Source organism: Nycticebus coucang, chromosome X (genome assembly GCF_027406575.1).
Source record: "Nycticebus coucang isolate mNycCou1 chromosome X, mNycCou1.pri, whole genome shotgun sequence".
In the NCBI taxonomy this organism is placed as follows: domain Eukaryota; kingdom Metazoa; phylum Chordata; class Mammalia; order Primates; family Lorisidae; genus Nycticebus; species Nycticebus coucang.
In genome coordinates this window covers 100004415-100022718 of record NC_069804.1, presented here as the reverse complement: position 1 = coordinate 100022718, position 18304 = coordinate 100004415, and the positions used below count along the sequence as shown (strand labels likewise).

Below are 18304 nucleotides of genomic sequence, written 5' to 3'. Positions count from 1 at the left end.
CATCAAAGATGCCAAAGGATAGGACCTGTGTCCTTTATTCATTATCTGGTACAAACTTCAAGACACAAAGCAGAGCATCCTGTTTCTCTCAGAATACCCACGGGGCAATGTTGGAGCAGGGAAGAAGGGGCCATGTAGGCTAGACTGTGCCCTGTAGCTGCTGGGCGAAGTATGGAGATCATGTCTCTTGGGCCTCACCATAGCTACCTCTCTAGACCTCAGAATTCAGAGGCTTGAAATGATGAACATAAGCTCACAGTTGAATCTAGAAAATTTATAAATATTACGGAGTTGGAAGTTTTATAATCTTTGAACATTTGAAATTTAGTAACAGTTTTAAAACTAATTTTATCTAAAAGGATAACCTGATCACCTGAACTACAAGTCATTTGAGTCACTCCTGCTCACTCAAAGTTCTCAATCTCCCCAGAGACATAATTACTACATAGTGTCCTATAAACCCTTTCCTAAAATGCTTCAGCATAGTTTCCAATGGGGTGGGCTTCCCCTATGTATTTTCCATTTTTTTTCCTTCAGACAAACAAAAACCACATCACAGATGGCGTATAAATGGGGCTACATATGAGATAAAAATGGGGATATGGATGGGGGCAGTCACACAATTGTTTTGCCCTATGAAGGGAAGGTGGAGACACCCTATTGTTATCCTGCTCAATAAGTCTCCAAGCACTCACATGCATACAATTCTAATTTTTTTCCAACCTATTTCCTAGCATGGGCAGCCTAGGCTTCCCACTAGAACTGCCAATTAGCCTTATGAGCCTATGGTTTGAAGCTAACGTTCCTCTTGTCCATGCAGAAATTCACCCTCAGTGTTCATCTCAGTCACACCACATTCACACTCTTTCATTACCTCTCACAAGTCCTTCTGGCAATCTATTGGCCAGTATATGATCAGATGCCTCCTCTACTCAGATATAGTCCTACCTTGCTTCAGACATCTCCTAGTGCAGATGCCAGTTCCTCCTGGTGTTTGATTCCTCAAAAACCCATTGACCTGGTTCTTTCTCCACCCAGTCGAGGCATTCACACAGGGATACAAAGCTGCTTCTCCAGCTTGATTCAAACTGACCAGTGAGAAAGGTATCCTTGAGCTGGAATTTTTTGACTTGGGATATGAAGGAGAAGACTGAGCCAGTCAGGGAGTGTGGCCATTTTTGGACTCTTGTCAGCCATTGCTCTGCCTGCTGGAATAAAGCCCTTCCTCTTTTAAACATGGTGTTTGGGTGTTCTTTCTCTCCATTGGGCCTCATCTTCCTGCAACATTTCTGGTTCCCTGAGTGGGAAGTGAGACTACCTGCGGAGAGAACAGGCTCAGATGAATCTGGTGGTTGCCCCCAACCCTCTGGACACCCACAAGGGGACCCTAATCAACCTAGGTGATGTGAACCTAGTAGTAGCATTACATATCTCCAACCTCCACAGTGTAAAACCTGTCAGATAGATCAGCTCTCCTGGCTGTAGTAACCTGCCCAAATAGCCAGTGATTCCTAACAGAGATGTTTTCACCACCTAGTTCAAAGATGCCAACTACTTCTTCCACACCTTTCTCCCTGCCTTTAGAAAAACCCAGGGAAGAGTCTGTTCTAAGAGTTTCTTCTGGTCCTATTGAGACACCCAGAAAGCAATTGTATGCTTATTTGTGTCTGTTAGTCATGACTGAAGGTGCTGAAAAGGTAAATGTATAGATATTCTCTCTATTTTCTCTGGAACATTTAAAATAAATTAAAGTTTATTTAGGAAAATTTCCTGATGACCCAGATAGGTACACAGATGTTCTTCAAGGGTTATGACAAATATTTGACATCTCTTGGAGATATGTAATGCTACTACTAGGTCAAATTTAACTTTGATTTATGATTTATATCCAATACTGATAGCAGTATTTCCTCTGAGAAACTGACAGATACCCTCCCCTCAGGGGAAAATAGGCAGTTCCTTCTGAGGATCCTGAATGAAACCCTGAGGAATAAGGTGACTAGGGTGTAAATATTTTCCAACATGTATCCTGGAAGGTTTACATCAATTCAACAAAAAGCTTATTAATTATGCTTAAGTTGTCTACTATTTACTATGAGCAATGTTAAAGTCCCTCTGCCTCTCTTGAGTGGCTTAGGGAGGAGATGAGAAAACACAGTCAGTTTACACCTGACTTCTTTAGGGCCAAATTATTTTAAAAGATAAATTTATCATTCAAGTTGCCCCAGAGATTAGAAGAAAACTTCAGAAATTGGCTCCAGGCCCCATAACCTGGAGAAGAAAAGAATTACAGCCTTAATAATGGCACTCTTACAAACAGGCATAATTCAAGGGCATAGGGAATCCAGGGGAGACAAGAAGAGGTACCGCCAATGTGGTCAGACTGGCCACTTAAAGATCAATTACCCCGGTAGCACTGCCTGCCTGGCAAGCCACCAGGCCCCTGTCCAAAATGCAAGGATGACCACTGGAGGATCGCCTGTTCCCAGAGGCAAGGATCTCCTGGGACAGTGATCCTTACAGCCCCCAAACTGAACTGAAGGTGACTGGAGAAATTTCTCAAGGCTCCACCTTGTGTCGTTACCCCTCAAGAGCCCCAAGTCTGCCTCATAGTGGAGGGTCAGGAAATAGATTTTTTTCTGGACACTGGAGCAACCTTTTCTGTAGTCCTCTCTAACCGTGGTTTTCTATCCCCCAAATCTGTAACTATACAAGGAGATGTCTGGAAAGCCAATTTCTGATTTCATCTCTCAGCCTTTAAGCTGCAATTGGGGTGGCTGGCTATTTTATCATACCTTCCAAATCATGCCTTAAAGATCTGTTCCTTTTATAGGGAGGGAAATACTAACTAAAATGGAAAAAATATTTTTATATGAATATGAGACAATAATCTATACTATGTTTTCCCTTATTAGATACAGAAATTAACCTAAAAGTATGGGCTACCGAAGGACAGGTGGGAAGAGCAAAATATGCTCACTTGGTCAAAATTAAGTTAAAAAAACTTCTACCATCTATCCCAAGTTTAAAAAAAAAATCCTCTAAAAGCAGAAGCACAAGACAGAATCCAAAGTGACAGAAATTACTAATACCTTGCAACAGTACATGTAACACTCCTATTTTAGGAGAGTCAAAGCCAAATGAGACTTGGAGACTAGTACAAATCTCCACATTATAAATGAAGCAGTCATTCATTCTTCTCTATTCTATAGTTCCCAATCTGTATACTTTATTATCTCAAATTTCTGATAAAGCTGCCTGTTTCATATTCCTAGACTTAAAAGATGCTTTTTTTATGGATTCCTCTTCATGAGAATTTCCAATGCCTTTTTTAATTTGAAGCCCCCTCTGACTCCAACACCAAACTTACATGGATTGTGTTACCTCAGGACTTTAGTGACACCCCTCACTTGTTTGGCCAATCCTTAGCCCAAAACTTGAATCATTTCTCAGATCCCACAGTGCCTCTTATTGAATATGTAGATGACATATTTTGGGGAACACCAGATGCAGAGAAATGCCACAAAGCTACCCAAGCCCTATTAAACTTTCTAGCTGATTGTGGATACAAACTTTCCATGACTAAAACCCAATTATGTGTACCTGAAGTGCACTATTTGTGTCTCCAAATTTTACAGGGGAAGATAACCTTGGGCAAAGAAATAAAAGAAGCAGTATTGGCTCAACTTAAACCTCAAACTCTCAGACAGCTTTGGGGCTTATTAGAAATTACAGGCTTTTGCAGACTGGATTCCTCAATACAGTGAAATAGCTAGACCACTTTATTCTTTAATTAAAAATGCTCAACACGAATTCCTTGTGACTCTGGAGTGGAAATCAGAAGGAAATATGTCATTCTAACATTTGAAAAATGCTCTTTTATAGGTCCCTGCTTTAAGTCTTCCTTTTGGACAACAATTTAATGTGTATACTAGAGAGTGGTCTAAAATTTCCCTAGAAGTCTTGATTGTAAAATGAGGAAAGGATATCAGGGGTCCATTTTTACACTCTATAGCTTATTTTAGTAAAGAAATTGACACAGTGGCTAAGGTATGCACACAGTGTCTGCAGGTTGTAGTGGCTGTAGCTTCCCTAACCCTGCAAGCAATTAAGCTAACTTCAGGAAGAGAACTAATTATTTACACTTCTCATGACCTTACTGGACTATAAAATAAAAAAGGCAATCTTTGGCTGTCAGGTAACTGCCTTCCTAAATATCAAGCCTTATTACCAGATTTACCTTATTACCTTATTACCATAATTGGTGTTACAATTATGACCAGCGCCACTTTGAATCCTGCCACTTTCCTCCCTGAATCCAAGGAGGAATAGGGCATGATTACCAACAAATTATAGCAAAGACCTATACACATGGAGAATACTTACAAGAAACTCCCCTATCTAATCCTGACCTGGTTTTGTATGCAGTTCTTTTATAGAACAAGGAACTCACAAAGTAGTATATGCTGTAGTGAGTCAGCATGCTGTAATTGATAGTGGATCTCTTCCATCAGGAACTGGTGTGCAATAAGCTGAGTGAATAGTTTAACCCATGCTTTAGAAATAGAGAGACAAAAAATTCAATATATACACTATCTCAAAATATCCATGTCCTGTCGTGGTCCTCAAATTTGACCCTCTTTATATTGTTTACATAATATGGCTTCATCTGTGTTGACAAGATTGGCAGCCAATGTGGGGCTCAAGGAAGTCTCAGGATCCCCAAAGGTGTACCTGAAACCTGGTGCTAGGTACTGGCATGGCTCCAATGGGCCCCCTGACTCTGAGCTTCTCCTCAGGTGGAATGAGTAAGTCCTCCTGTATGTTTTTGGTTGACAGTCCTTTGTGTATTCTGAGCTGGTTCTTTTCCTAGAAATTTGCTATTTGGGTCTTAATTTTGATTTAGAGGTTCATTTTAAAGAGTCTTCTCCAGTGCCTCTTTCCCAAAAGTTAACTGTAATTGGCTTATATGTGCATAGGTGAAAGAGAAAACCAAGTTACATCATTCATAGATAAATGAGAAACTGAGTTCCTCATCTCTGAAGACAAAGGGCATTTTACTCCTTCTACTTGAAAGGCACCCCTTGGTGACCAGAAGCCTGAGTGGGAGTGGGAGTTGCTTGGGTAAATTCCCTGAGGTGAGAGTGGCCCCATAGGGAACTCTCAATCAAATTAATTAAAATAAGGCTCATACAGGAAATACATATAAGAGATGATCACTCAGCATTTTGAGCCCTCTTGGAGGTTCTAGATCCCTGGTAAGAGAAACTGAGACATGTAAGAGTGTAAGACCAGCTGAGTGGTGAAACACTGAGAAGACTTGAGGAAAGGAGCATAGCATAGGGACATTAAGGCAGGCAGGGTTAATGGAATGCACTTTCTTAAGCAGCCCAGAAAACAAAAGATAAGAGTGTAGGTGTTTTGAACCAAATTAAGGTATTCTATCAGAGTCATAAATAACCAAAGAGGCTTGTGACCAGTTCTTTGTAGAATTCTCATAACATACACTAGATTAAGTTTCAAGTTTAAATTTTAGACAACTGGTTCCAGAAACTGAGACACAAAGAAACGTGTTCCATGTCCTCATGTTCTACATTTTTGTGGCGATTATATATGCTGTTCAATTGATTCATTGATTGATGCTGTTCGATCAATTGAACAGCATATATAATCCCCTTAACATTTAGTTTTAAGTGGCAACCTACTCAGGACCCCCTCTGCAGTGCCAGAGGCTTTGCTTTCCTCTTTTCTTTCCAAATACATGAATTTCTTTCCTTGCCCTAAATAAAATATTTGTTCAATTACCATTTCTTGGTCCATAAATTCATTCTTCAACTATGCAATGAGAAAGCACATGTAGTGAGAATAAGATTCAATCAGTCAGGCTAGGGTGGATGTGACATAGTCGGTTTGGTCATTTTAGATCTTACAATAACCTTACCTCTTCCTTCTCATTCTTACAGTTTTGTAAATTTAGCTACCACCCTATGTTTAGGAAGATTGATTTAGGAAATGAACTTTTGAATCAGAAATGGTGTTATAGATCACTGAATTATACTAGTTATTATTTTAAATAAGGATTAATGTGGTCTTTGCTTTAAGAAGATTGATTTAGGAAATTAACTTTTAAATTGGAAATATTGTAATAGATCATGACTAAGTTGTGCTGATTATTACTTAAAATAAAAGTTAATGTGTTCTTTGCTTTAAACCTTTATGTATGAACTCATGGTTTTGGAAACGGAAGAGCAGAACAGTCTTATAGAGGCTACCGTCACTGCTCTCTAAAATCCCAGTCTTCCGAAAAATAAAATTTTGTGGTCCTATGCCATTCCTCTATATTGGCTGTGGGTGACAAGAAGCCAGACCCTCTTCATCAAGTAACATTTCAGGTGACCAAGAAGGGACCCCCAGAAGGCTTTGGTAAGTGCTTTACTGGGAGTAGCCTAGCACTTGTCTGGACAGGTGGGCCCAGGTGTGTAGTACTAAAATGCTCCTAGCAGTGCTGTCAGGAGATTTCTCCTGGGAGTTGTGGGCTCTGTGCTCAAGCACTCACCATCAGTAATCACTAAGGTCCATCTGCTTTATTCTGGTTGCATGCTTAGCACTTTAGTTCCCATTAGTTATAGTTTTATTCTGGAGAAATTTGGTATGTCTGTATAAGTTTGGTATTATGGAAGCTCAGGCCTCATGGATACATGCTAAGAACTTCATATCTCATTAGTTCTGATTTTGTTCTAGAGAGAAATCTGATGTTTCTGTATACGGTGTGTAATATGAGAGCTCAGGCCTCCATTCCAAATTAAAACCCATGTGGTATATTCTGTCTGATTGGTCCCAGTATGGGTACCCACCTATAACTAAAAACCAATGAAATTTTACTGTGACACAGTCTGGCTGATATATTATCTTGACTCTGGAGAAAAGTGGCCTTTAAATGGATCATTGAATTATTAAATGATTTTACATTATTTAAAATGATAAATCTGTTTAAAATGTGTAAGTGGTTTTTTTTGGTAGAATTTCTGAATTTAAAAGTAGTAATTAAAACTATAATTATAAATCTAATTTATAGGATGTAAAAATGAAAAATAATTAAAACCTAGGTAAACTACTAAGATAAATTAAATAATGAAAAGATTAATAGCCTGAATAAAAATGTGTTTAAAAGCTAGCAAATATAACTTCTCCTTCTTTCTATATGTCTGTCTGTTTGTGTGTCTGCATATGCCATGTGCCTGTGATATTTCACAATCAAAATATGCAAAAGAAATCCAATTAATTGGCTTGAAAATTTTTTAAAAAGCACTCACATTAAGTATTTTATCAGGAAAACAGAAAGGAACTGAAATGCCTTTTTGTTTAGGTGACTTTGGTATTCTTTGATAAATACAATTAGCATTAAATCTATTACTAAAGTCCAGATGTTCAAACATCATAAAACTTCCACCTCTGTCATATTTCTAAATCTGCTAGGTTTAACTGTGAGCATATGTTCTTGATTTTGAGCCTCTGAATCCTGAGGTCTAGAGAGGTAGCTATGTTGAGTCCTAAAGGATATGTTCTCCTCCATACTTATGCCAGCAGCCACAAGGCACACTCTAGCCACTTGGCCCCTTCTTCCCTGCTCCAACATTGCCCCCGGGCTATTTGGTGAGAAAATGAATGCTCCAGTCTTCCTGTTTTCTGACTTGAGCTCTGTACCTGGTAAAATAATAAAATAAAATAAAAAAAATAAGGACACAGATAGGTCCTATCCTTTTCAGACATCTTTGATGAAATGTGGCCATGTGAAACTTAGTAGAACAAGGAAAAAAACTTCAGAAATGGTGTCCATGTTGTGCCTTCAGAAAACTTTCCAATAACTTAAAACCTTAAAGTCATGTTATGTTTCATAAAATGTCTGAGTCATTTGTAAAATGTCATACTTCAACTGTTTAGATTGTTTGGGAAACTGAGTCTTTGTAAAAGAATAACACTTTTGCCTTTTAAATCTTCTAATGATTAATTTAGCCAGGTAACTAATTAACTTAATAGCAAGCTGTGAACCTGTTTTGTGACAAGTGGTTTTTTGGAAGTAAGAAAGATTAAACAGAAAGGAAAACTGCAATGTGTAAGAAAGAATCATATGGAGTAAATTTTGTCCTGAACCAGAATGAGTGGTTATTTAAAAAAGTGAAAGGTAGGGCAAAGTGGAAGATTAAGGATGTTTGTAAATTGTCTATGAGGATTAAATAAAACTCACAAAAAGAAAATTTGTGAAGAAATTTGCATGTCATCTAGTTGGGTATGTATTGCCTTTAGAATCTTTTGGTTTGTGATCCTATTTGAACAAATGTCTTGAACATTTGATACTTGATAAACATTCCAAAATCAAAATTCTAAATTATATTGTAAAATATTATTTGCTTATAGTGTATATTATCAGTGATTTTTTTTTTATTCATCTCAGAAGGAGTTTTTATACCTAGCTAAGTATAAATTCTGTCCTTAAAAGAAAGTAACGTAAAAGTTGATAGATTCTCTTAAATACAAATTTCTGATAACTTTGGAGATCATATACTATTGGACTAAAAGCAAACTTTCAGGACTTTAATTAGAAAGCTAAAACAGAACATGAATTAATTACATGGGACTAAACTAATTTTTAATAACTTTTTTATTTAAAACATTGCTGATTCTTTCTGTGTTCTATTTTTCAGAAATCAAGAAAACCCTTTTCCACTTTTAAGCTATTTATAGCTGTAAATTATGTATTTATAAGCAAAATTTGAAACATTTAGTTTTCCCTATCCTTGATTTCTCTGGAATTTGAAGAATGTATGTATTCTTAATTGCTGACAATGTAGTTATTTGCATAAGTTCAATAAGAATCTGTTTTCTTCTGTAGGACACAATAAAAAATACTCGTTATTTTACCTAGGCTTTGACTGGAATCACATTTTCAGAGGTGTACAGACTGCATTAAGGAACTAAAGTTGATTTTATAAGGCCAATAAAAACTCATTGGAAAACCTGGACAGGTACCTTATCAATATCCTTTTCTTATCTTCAGTGAGTAAAGAATGTCACTTTATGACATATCTGTGAATCCCAATTTGCTTTGGGACCTCAAAAGAAGAGGAATTTACCCAATGCATACAGATATCTAATGGCACAGGTGAAACCTGGGCTCATGTTAGGCTTTCAAGTCTAACCCAAGATTCCTTATCAAAGGTTCCAGCAAATCTAATTATAAAATAAAGCCACTTAGGGATGGCTAATAATTATTCTTACTGCACTATATGGAAATAATCTAGTACAGTAACAGTATACTGAAAGTACAGTGTACTGTTGTCATTAAATTGATTCTGCTGTAATTTGCTTTTAGTAAATTGGGAAATTATAGAAAAATATAGTTCAAAAATAAGAAACTGTACCCCACATGTATTAGATTCCAGCCTTGTCTGCAATCCATCTCATAGAGTGAGATATAGTTGTTTAAACTTATCTGTTAACAGGACTAAGTGACTGGCCAAAGAATATAGAATTATATACAGTAGTCAGATTTGCTCCAATTTGTTTTTTCTTCCTGCTTCTTAGCCCCAAGATAACACATTAGGTTTTAATATGTAAAATCTTTACATTTCAAAGTGGGTCCTGAAAAACAAAATTAAATTGTTTTACTCAAAGTACATGTCTCTGACATAGTTGGGAAGACTGTCCCAAAAGTAACATTGTAAAAGATTGCTGAGAATACTTCTCCCAATCTCCAGACTATATACTAAAAGAAATGAGATTACAGAGTTGTCTTTAACTAATGGGAAAAAACTGCAATTTCAGTAAGGCTCATAAAGATTGCCTGTTGGCTGTCCTGGAAGGAATCTGTGCAGTATTAAACACTATCTGCTGTCTATATAGATACCACAGGAGAAATTAGAACCTGAATAAAAATTTCCCAGTAAGTAGTGTGGATACAACATGGCCTCAGAAGTGGCCCTGCATTTAACTGGTTTGCAGGAATATTCACTTAAATTGTCCAGAACTTCGGATCAGTTCTATAGAGACTTTTAAAACTGAGTATTATCAAACTGGTATGGAAGCAGCTGTGGCCCAGGTTCCCCGCAAATGCTGGGACTCCATGGAGAAGTGGTTCTTAGGTGTCCTGGGCTACTGAACTCTCGCTTGTGTCTCCTCCATACAGCTCATAGGGCCATGAGGGCCTCGGGGGTGGTGCCGGCTGGTGGCGGGTCCTGCGGAACCATAGCCTGGGTGTAGGGGGTGTGGCCAGGAAAGGGGCGCGTCCTAGGGGCCCTGCTGCTGCCCAAGCCCTGCTGCCTGGGCTATCTCCCGCGCTAGGTTTACGGTTGCGAAACCTCTGCTCTGGCTTGTAGAAGGCGGCCCCGTGGCCAGCTACTGGCTGGGGCTCCACAGCTGAGGCCCCTGGCAGCTACTGGAGCCCTGCGATTGTGCCAGCCTGTATGAAAACCCATGGACAATCCCAAATATGTTGTCATTGACAAGAAATGGCTTGGCCCCAGTTCTGGGCTATTTGATTATTGAAGAAGATTTTAATATTGCACTAGGAGTTTTTGCCTTAGCTGGGCTAACTGATTTGTTGGATGAATTTATTGCTCAAAACTGGGCCAATCAAAAATCAGCTTTGGGAAGTGCTTTTGATCCACTTGCTGATAAAATACTTATCAGTATCTTATGTTAGCTTGACCTATGCAGATCTTATTCCAGTTCCACTTACTTATATGATAATTTCAAGAGATACAATGTTGATTGCTGCTGTTTTTTATGTCAGATATCGAACTTTTCCAACACTGAGAACACTTGCTAAGTATTTCAACCCTTGTTTATGCCACTGCTAGGTTAAAACCAACATTCATCAGCAAGGTAAACACAGCAGTCCAGTTAATCTTGGTGGCAGCTTCTTTGGCAGCTCCAGTTTTCAATTATGTTGATAGCATTTATCTTCAGATGCTGTGGTGTTTTACAGCTTTTACCACAGCTGCATCAGTGTACAGTTATTACCATTATGGGTGGAAAACTGTTCGGGTGATAAAAGGCTGATGAAAGTCATCTATCATCATTAGCAAGAAAGCAATATACATCATTGGCAGCAAGTCCTGTGGAAATCTACAGGAGTTTCCCAGTTTGGGTGTTCAGCTTGAAAAAGGACCTGTCAAAACAAACCATGTCATAAAAATTTAAGTAATATGCTTTGAAAATAAGCTTGATCACGAGCATATGCAGAATTTCCAATGTATTTTTTAAATACAAATAAAACAAAAATTTAGAATTTGTAATCTTAGGTGTGTTTATTAATTTATGAGATATCAATTATTCTAATTGTTGTCAGTCAATTTTTATGTTCTTTAAAAACATACTACAGAATATGGAAACGGAAGAATTCTCACACCTCTCTTTAAATAGAATTTACATTGCTTGCAAAGCACTAGGGAATTTCCTGGCTTTAAATGTATATATTCTACACAATTTGGCTTGGCTATACATTTTTATGTATTTTTGGCTTTTAAATCTATGTACATATTAATAGTTCATGTGGTTAACACTGGATAATTTAGGATAATGACAATGAAGTTAGCTTAGCTGGATGAAGTAAAGTTATAAAGGGATTTAAAATGCAGTAAGTTTTGAAAATAGAAAGATCAAACAAAATAGTGTTGGGGTTCATGTTCATTAGTCTTCCAGATTCTCAGGTGCCTAATAGTTTATGTATGATAACAAATAACCAAGGTAGTTGAAATATGAGAACATGTCAATTAGCCTTTGCATATAAAGGCTTTGAGTTACATCATGCTTCCTTTTGTGTTTCTAACATGCAATGTTTGTTTGATACTGGAACCTGTACTCATATATTCTGTAAATAATATGAAGCTGTATATCTTTCAAAGATTTTTTAAGCTTCAGGGAATCTTCTTTTGTTAAGAAATTAAGGAATAAAAGAGCTGGAAAAAAAAAAAAAAACTAAGTATTATCTAAGAACTGTGTTAGGTGGGGTATGGTGGCTCACGCCTATAATCCCAGCACTCTGGGAGGCTGAGGTGGGCAAATTTACTGATCTCACAAATTCAAGGCCAGCATGAGCCAAAGCGAGACCACACCTCTAAAAATCATGGGGTGTTGTGGTGGGCACCTGTAGTCCCAGCTACTCAGGAGGCTGAGACAAGAGAATTGATTGAACCCAGAAGTCTGAGATTGCTATGAGATATGACATCATAGCACTCTACTGGGGTGACAAAGTGAAACTCTGCCTGAAAAAAAAAAAAAAAAGAAGAAGAATACTAATGTTCTCATTGTGTTACTTTCATTCTCTTACCCTGGACACAACCCCGACTTTCTTCCTGTCAGTGTAAAGAAGCAAGATTGAGACTCTATTTACTTATTTATCCTGGAGAAGTTTTTGAGGTATATATTTTCAAGATCTTGCATTCCAGTGACAGACCCATTTAGACCAATGAACTTATTCTGCTGGCCTTGAGCCCTCTACTCAAGATGACTTTTTCAAGGCCTCTAGCAGATGACCTTCTAATTTCTGATGTGGCATGCCCAGACACATTCTGAGCAACACTATGTCACACTCTAAATTGCTTAAGCAGGGGCTCCTTGCCCTGCTTCCTAAAATCTACATATGTTCCAGCCAGTAAACAGGTTATCCTCAAAACATGGAAGGAAATACCTTAGGAACCCAAAGGAAAGTAAACTGGCCTCTGGGACATCCTTCTTGCAATCCCTACAGTGGTCAAGTTGTCTGGATTGCATAATGCCTGCATCTAACCTTATCCCCCTGAAAACAAACAAACAAAAAACCCCAACAAACTCAAGCTGAACCAGTGGACTTAAAAATTGTGTGGAAATGAGGGTTAAAATCTTCAATTGTCAGGATGGGAATTATATTATTCTCAAACATGCTTGTTGCTATATGTTGCAGTAAAGGACGATGAGAAGGAAAAGCAGCTTTGCCGTGAATGCAAACTTGCTCCTGTACTGTTTTGGAAAACAAGGAACAGGCTACATCTCTAATTGGCATGTAGCAAATGAGCTTTATTTGGGACCACCTTATATAGTCAAGCAGTCATATACACTCCATTAATCTATAATCAAAGGATTTTCCTTCTAAACAATTCTTAGCTAACTTTAACTTTGAAGACATCAATTCTAAAAATCAACAATATCTATTCAAAACATCCCTTCTTACATTATTTACGGACATGCCTCAACTATCTGTAAAAATCAGAAACTTGGGGGGATAAATACTCAGGATTTCCATGTGCCCATTGAGATTTAACAGACAAACTTTATGATTTTGTTTATCCACAGAGCTTGAAGCTATACAGCTGTTAAGACAATGTTTTTCTCATATTGTCAACCTCTGGGCTGTTTCTCCAGCAGGCAGGCTCTTAACCTATGACCTTATCTGGGTTTAACAACCGCATGATAAAGTCACTGCAAATGGAATTTTCCTATTTTGCATGCCCTATATGCTGACCAAGGCAGCTGGCTTGGAGCTACTTGGTTATCAAAATCATTTCAACTCACCTTTCCCTGCCTCAATGGCACACATGTGGGAATTTATCCCACACTATATTTAATGTGCTTCTTGTTGTCTTTTGTTAACTGTAGTACATGTCGTTCCCAGTGTAACTTTAAAGCTTACCTTTCCAGAATAAGTTTAATCCCAGGACAAATGCAGTAAATCATAGTAATTATTTCCATTTAAAATCTATTTTATAGATCTAAATGTAGTAATAGGAGTGGAAAATGAAAGCACAAATACTAAAAGTAAGGTGGAGTCTGTCAGGCTAGGGCAGACATGACATAGCTAGTCTGGACAGTTTAGGTCCTGTACCTTCACCCACTGCCTCCCATTCTTACTGTTTTGTAAATTTAGCTCTCATCTTAAAGATGCCTATCTTGAGTAGTCTACCTTGAGTGGATATTTAGGAGATTAAATTTTAAATTGGAATACTATTTTGGATCCATTGTTTACTATGGATCATACATTCAGCCAATAATTGTTTAAGATAAAGATTAACATGGTCTTCATTTTGAACTCAAATGTATAAAACTGTAATGTTAGAAATGGAAGAATGGAACAGTCTTGGAGAGGTTATTCTCACTGTTCTCCAGAATCTGGGTCTTCTGACAAATAAAATTTGGTAGACCTATCCCTGTCTCTGCATATTGGCTGACAGTGAAAGGTGGACAGACCTTCTTCATCCAGTAACACTGCCAGAGGTTTGGTTCCCTTCGTTTCTTCTGTATTCCTTTCTGGCCCAATAAATTCTGTACTGTCACTGGTCTGTGTATCTGTGGATTCATTCTTTGAATCTCTGAGACCACTGATCCACTGCAGAAAAATCTTCTAGCAACATATTTTTAGGAACTCATCTGGGATTAGAGATCTGCTGTAAGTGATGGGACCACTGATAGATTCAATCCTATTTTTCTCTACAGTCACAATAACAGAGACTGAAAATTAAGGATTGTGTCAGCCCCTAAAAGCACTTGGCATGGATGCAAAACTTAAGTCACAGGTGAAAGACCACTGGGGTATGAACATTCAAATCTTCCTTGTATCCAACAGGGAGTGCAAGTCTTGAGACCTTGACAGCTCTCTCCTTAAAGGGAGCAGAGCAGAGGAGCCTAAAGGAATGTTGAAAAGCTTCTGAACTTATTCTATTTCTATCTTTCTCTGTTTGAGAGCTGAGGATCACAGGCTCAGTACCCAGAGGTCCTAGAGTCCTAAACAATGGTTGTAGGCCCTATGGCATTGGGGAGCCTTCTATAAGAATACCTCTGAGTGTGAATTCCCAGCTCTTTTACTGTTGGCCCATGTCTTCTAGGTCTTAATCTTCTTCTTCTTATCTTACAGACCACTGCTCTTTCCTTGGGGTTTGTGTGCTTTGCTTGGTAGTAACTTCATGTCAGTAATATTGGCAGGGGACCTGGCTCTCTCTGGTGTTTTTCAGATACTTTAAGTGTGTTTAAAGGGTCCTCTTCATTGCCTTTCCCTCAAAAATTAAATTTAGTTGCCTTTTCCACACGTTTGAAAAGAGGCTGAACATTGTTAAGGTTAGAGAAATGAAAGACCAAAAAATTGTCTCTGAAGACAAAGGACAAATGTTTCCCACTACAAGCTTCCCTGGGCAATGGGGAGTCTACATGGAGTAGCACAGGGAAGCTCCCTAAGGCCAGAGTTAGCTCATCGGGAACTCTCCTACAAATTAATTATAAGATGGCTTATCCAGGAACCTCACATAAGAGCTGATCACTCATCATTTTGATATATTGCAGAACTTTTATACTTCTGGAGAGATAAAATAGAACATATAAGAGAGTTGGACCAGTGCAGAGGGCAATATCCTAAGAAACTACACCTACAAGCACCACACGTTGATTTACCCACATAATGAAACCTAGATTACAGTTTAGTCCCTTTAAAAAAATTGGAAAGAAAAAGATTTTAAGAACTAATAAAGGTTCCATTTTCTCCACATTCATGCCAACATCTCTGTTTTTGGGATTTTATGATATGGGCTAATCTTTCTGGAGTTAGATGATATCTCAGACTAGTTTTTATTTGCATTACTCTGATGATTAAGAATGATGAGCATTTTTTTCATATGTCTGTAGGCCATGCACCTGTCTTCTTCAGAGAAGTTTTTCTTCAAGTCCCTTGCCCACCCTGTGATGGGATCACTTGTTCTTTTCTTGCTAATACGTTTGAGTTCTCTGTGGATTCTGGTTATTAAACCTTTGTCAGAGACATAACCTGAAAATATCTTCTCCCATTCTGAGGGCTATCTACGTTCCTTTGGAAAGATGTTTGGAGAACACTTAGATAACTAAAAATTAACCTGCCATTCCATCCTACAATTCCTCTACTAGGTATATATCCAGAAAACCAAAAATCACGCTATAACAAAGATATTTGTACCACAATGTTTATTGCAGCCCAATTCATAATTGCTAAGTCATGGAAGAAGCCCAAGTGCCCATCGACCCATGAATGGATCAATAAATTGTGGTGTATGTACCGCATGGAATATTATGCAGCCTTAAATAAAGATGGAGACTTTAACTCTTTCATATTTACATGGATGGAGCTGGAACATATTCTTCTTAGCAAAATATCTCAAGAATGGAAGAACAAGTATCCAATGTACTCAGCCCTACTATGAAACTAATTTATAGCTTTCATATGAAAGTCCAAGAATATGGGGAAAGGGAAAAGGGAGAGGGGAAGGGTGGAAGGAGGGTAACTGGCCAGAGCACAGCTATGGTGCATCTTGCAATAGTACATGTGAAACTTAACTAAATGAGAATATGAATGTCTTAACGCAATAACTAAGAAAATTCTACAAAGGCTATGTTAACCAGTTTGATGAAAATATTTCAAATTGTATATAAAACCAGCACATTGTACCCCATGATTGCATTAATGTACACAACTATGATTTAATAAAAAAAAAAAAAAACTAAGAAAAGGGGAAGGTGGGGAGAGAACAATAACAAAAAAAAAAAAAAAAAAAAAAAACTAAGAAAGCCAAAGAAAATAACCCTGAGTGTTCTACCATGTTTTTTTCTTATTTTTCTTTTTTTGACTACCAGTGTAAATAGAATAGTTCAAAGGCATACCAGGTACTAGAACTTCAGCCAGTTGTAACTAATGAAATGTTTAATGAAATGTTTTAAAATTTGTCCCAAATCCATTTCTCTCAATACTGATTTTTACAAAGTTTGACTTTTGCTGTCTTGCTGAGCTTTGGGGGAAAAGGAGGGTGGAAAACGTGGCACTTAAGTCCTGATCATGATATAAAGAAAAATCTTTATATGAGAATGTATTCTTTATATGAGAACATATTCTTCTTAGCAAAGTATCTCAAGAATGGAAGAAAAAGTATCTAATGTACTCAGCCCTACTATGAAACTAATTTATAGCTTTCATATGTAAGGTATAACCCAATTATAACCTAAGAATATAGGGAAAGAGGAAAGGGAGGGGAGGGAAGGATGGGTGGAGGGAGGGTAACTGGTGGGACCACACCTATGGTGCATCTTACAAGGGTACATGTGAAACTTAGTAAATGTAGAATATAAATATCTTAACACAATAACTAAGAAAATGCCAGGAAGGCTATGTTAACCAGTGTGATGAAAATATGTCAAATTGTATATAAAAACAGTGTATGGTGCCCCATGATTGCATAATGTACACAGCTATGATTTAATAAAAAAGTATAGATAATAAGTATTTAAACCAATTAAAATTATTCAAAAAAATCATATTTTCCTTTGTAGCTGGAAATTTTGAAAAAGCCTATAAAAGTTTTTAATTAAAGCTTTAAGGTTACGTGTTCCCAGGGACAAAATATAGGCTAAAAGGAGCTCTCAGACCAATCTTATTAAAGTAATCTCCAGGAAAGTGCTCATCCCCATCTTGATTGACAGGTGTGTACTCAATGACAGGTTCAAGAAGGGTCAGAAGTTTTATCAGGTGGAAGTGATTTCAGGTTCATAGAAAGGGCTCTCAGATACCTGATTACCAATCCATGTAGCCAGTTGTAATAAGCATGTACCAGGCTGTGGGTCCAGAGGTCCACACTGATAATTATGGTTAGGTCCAGACACCACATAGGTTATGGAGGCCACTCTCCTCAGGAATCTTTCCAGGCATTGGAGTGAAGCTTCCTTTTGTTTGGCAGAAGGCTTCCTGAATTAATCAAAGGATGCTTTGGTGACCCAGGAATACAAAGGGTGGGATTGATTAAGGCACTAGACTTCTGTTCTTTCCCACAGATAGGTTACATATTCTCTTACCAGGAGAACACCTCTCTGAGCTGTATCCTGAAACCATGGGATATATTTGACCCTCAGATGCTGACAAATTAACATATGATTTTATTCTGCATTCATGCCTGGCCTCAGCATTGACTTTCCAATTGTAGGCAATGGCCACCAGAAGGCACCCTAATTTATGGCACTATTTCACCATTAGATCTTTTTCATGAAAAAGAGAAAATTAGGGAGAGGAGAAAGATGGCTGACTAGAAGCAACTTCCATCAGAGGCTCCTGACCAGAGCGAGAAAATCTGGACAGAATTAGGTTACATGAAGCCAAAGGTGGGGAGCTTAGCTAACAGAGAAATTTGGCAAGTCGTGGATCTAAGGAAAAACATCCAGGAAAATTCCAGATATGAAATCCATCATCAACAGGACAGGAGACCCCTCCTTCAACTAGGAGGTTCATCGCAGGCTCTCTGCATGTGAGCAGGGGACAAAAGACCTTTCA

The 18304-nt window shown here is 37.9% G+C and overlaps 1 pseudogene; it reads left to right on the top strand.

Annotated features, from left to right (window-relative positions):
* Positions 1–10437: 10437 nt before the first annotated feature.
* On the top strand, positions 10438–11227 carry LOC128577725 (cardiolipin synthase (CMP-forming)-like; annotated as a pseudogene).
* Positions 11228–18304: the final 7077 nt, after the last annotated feature.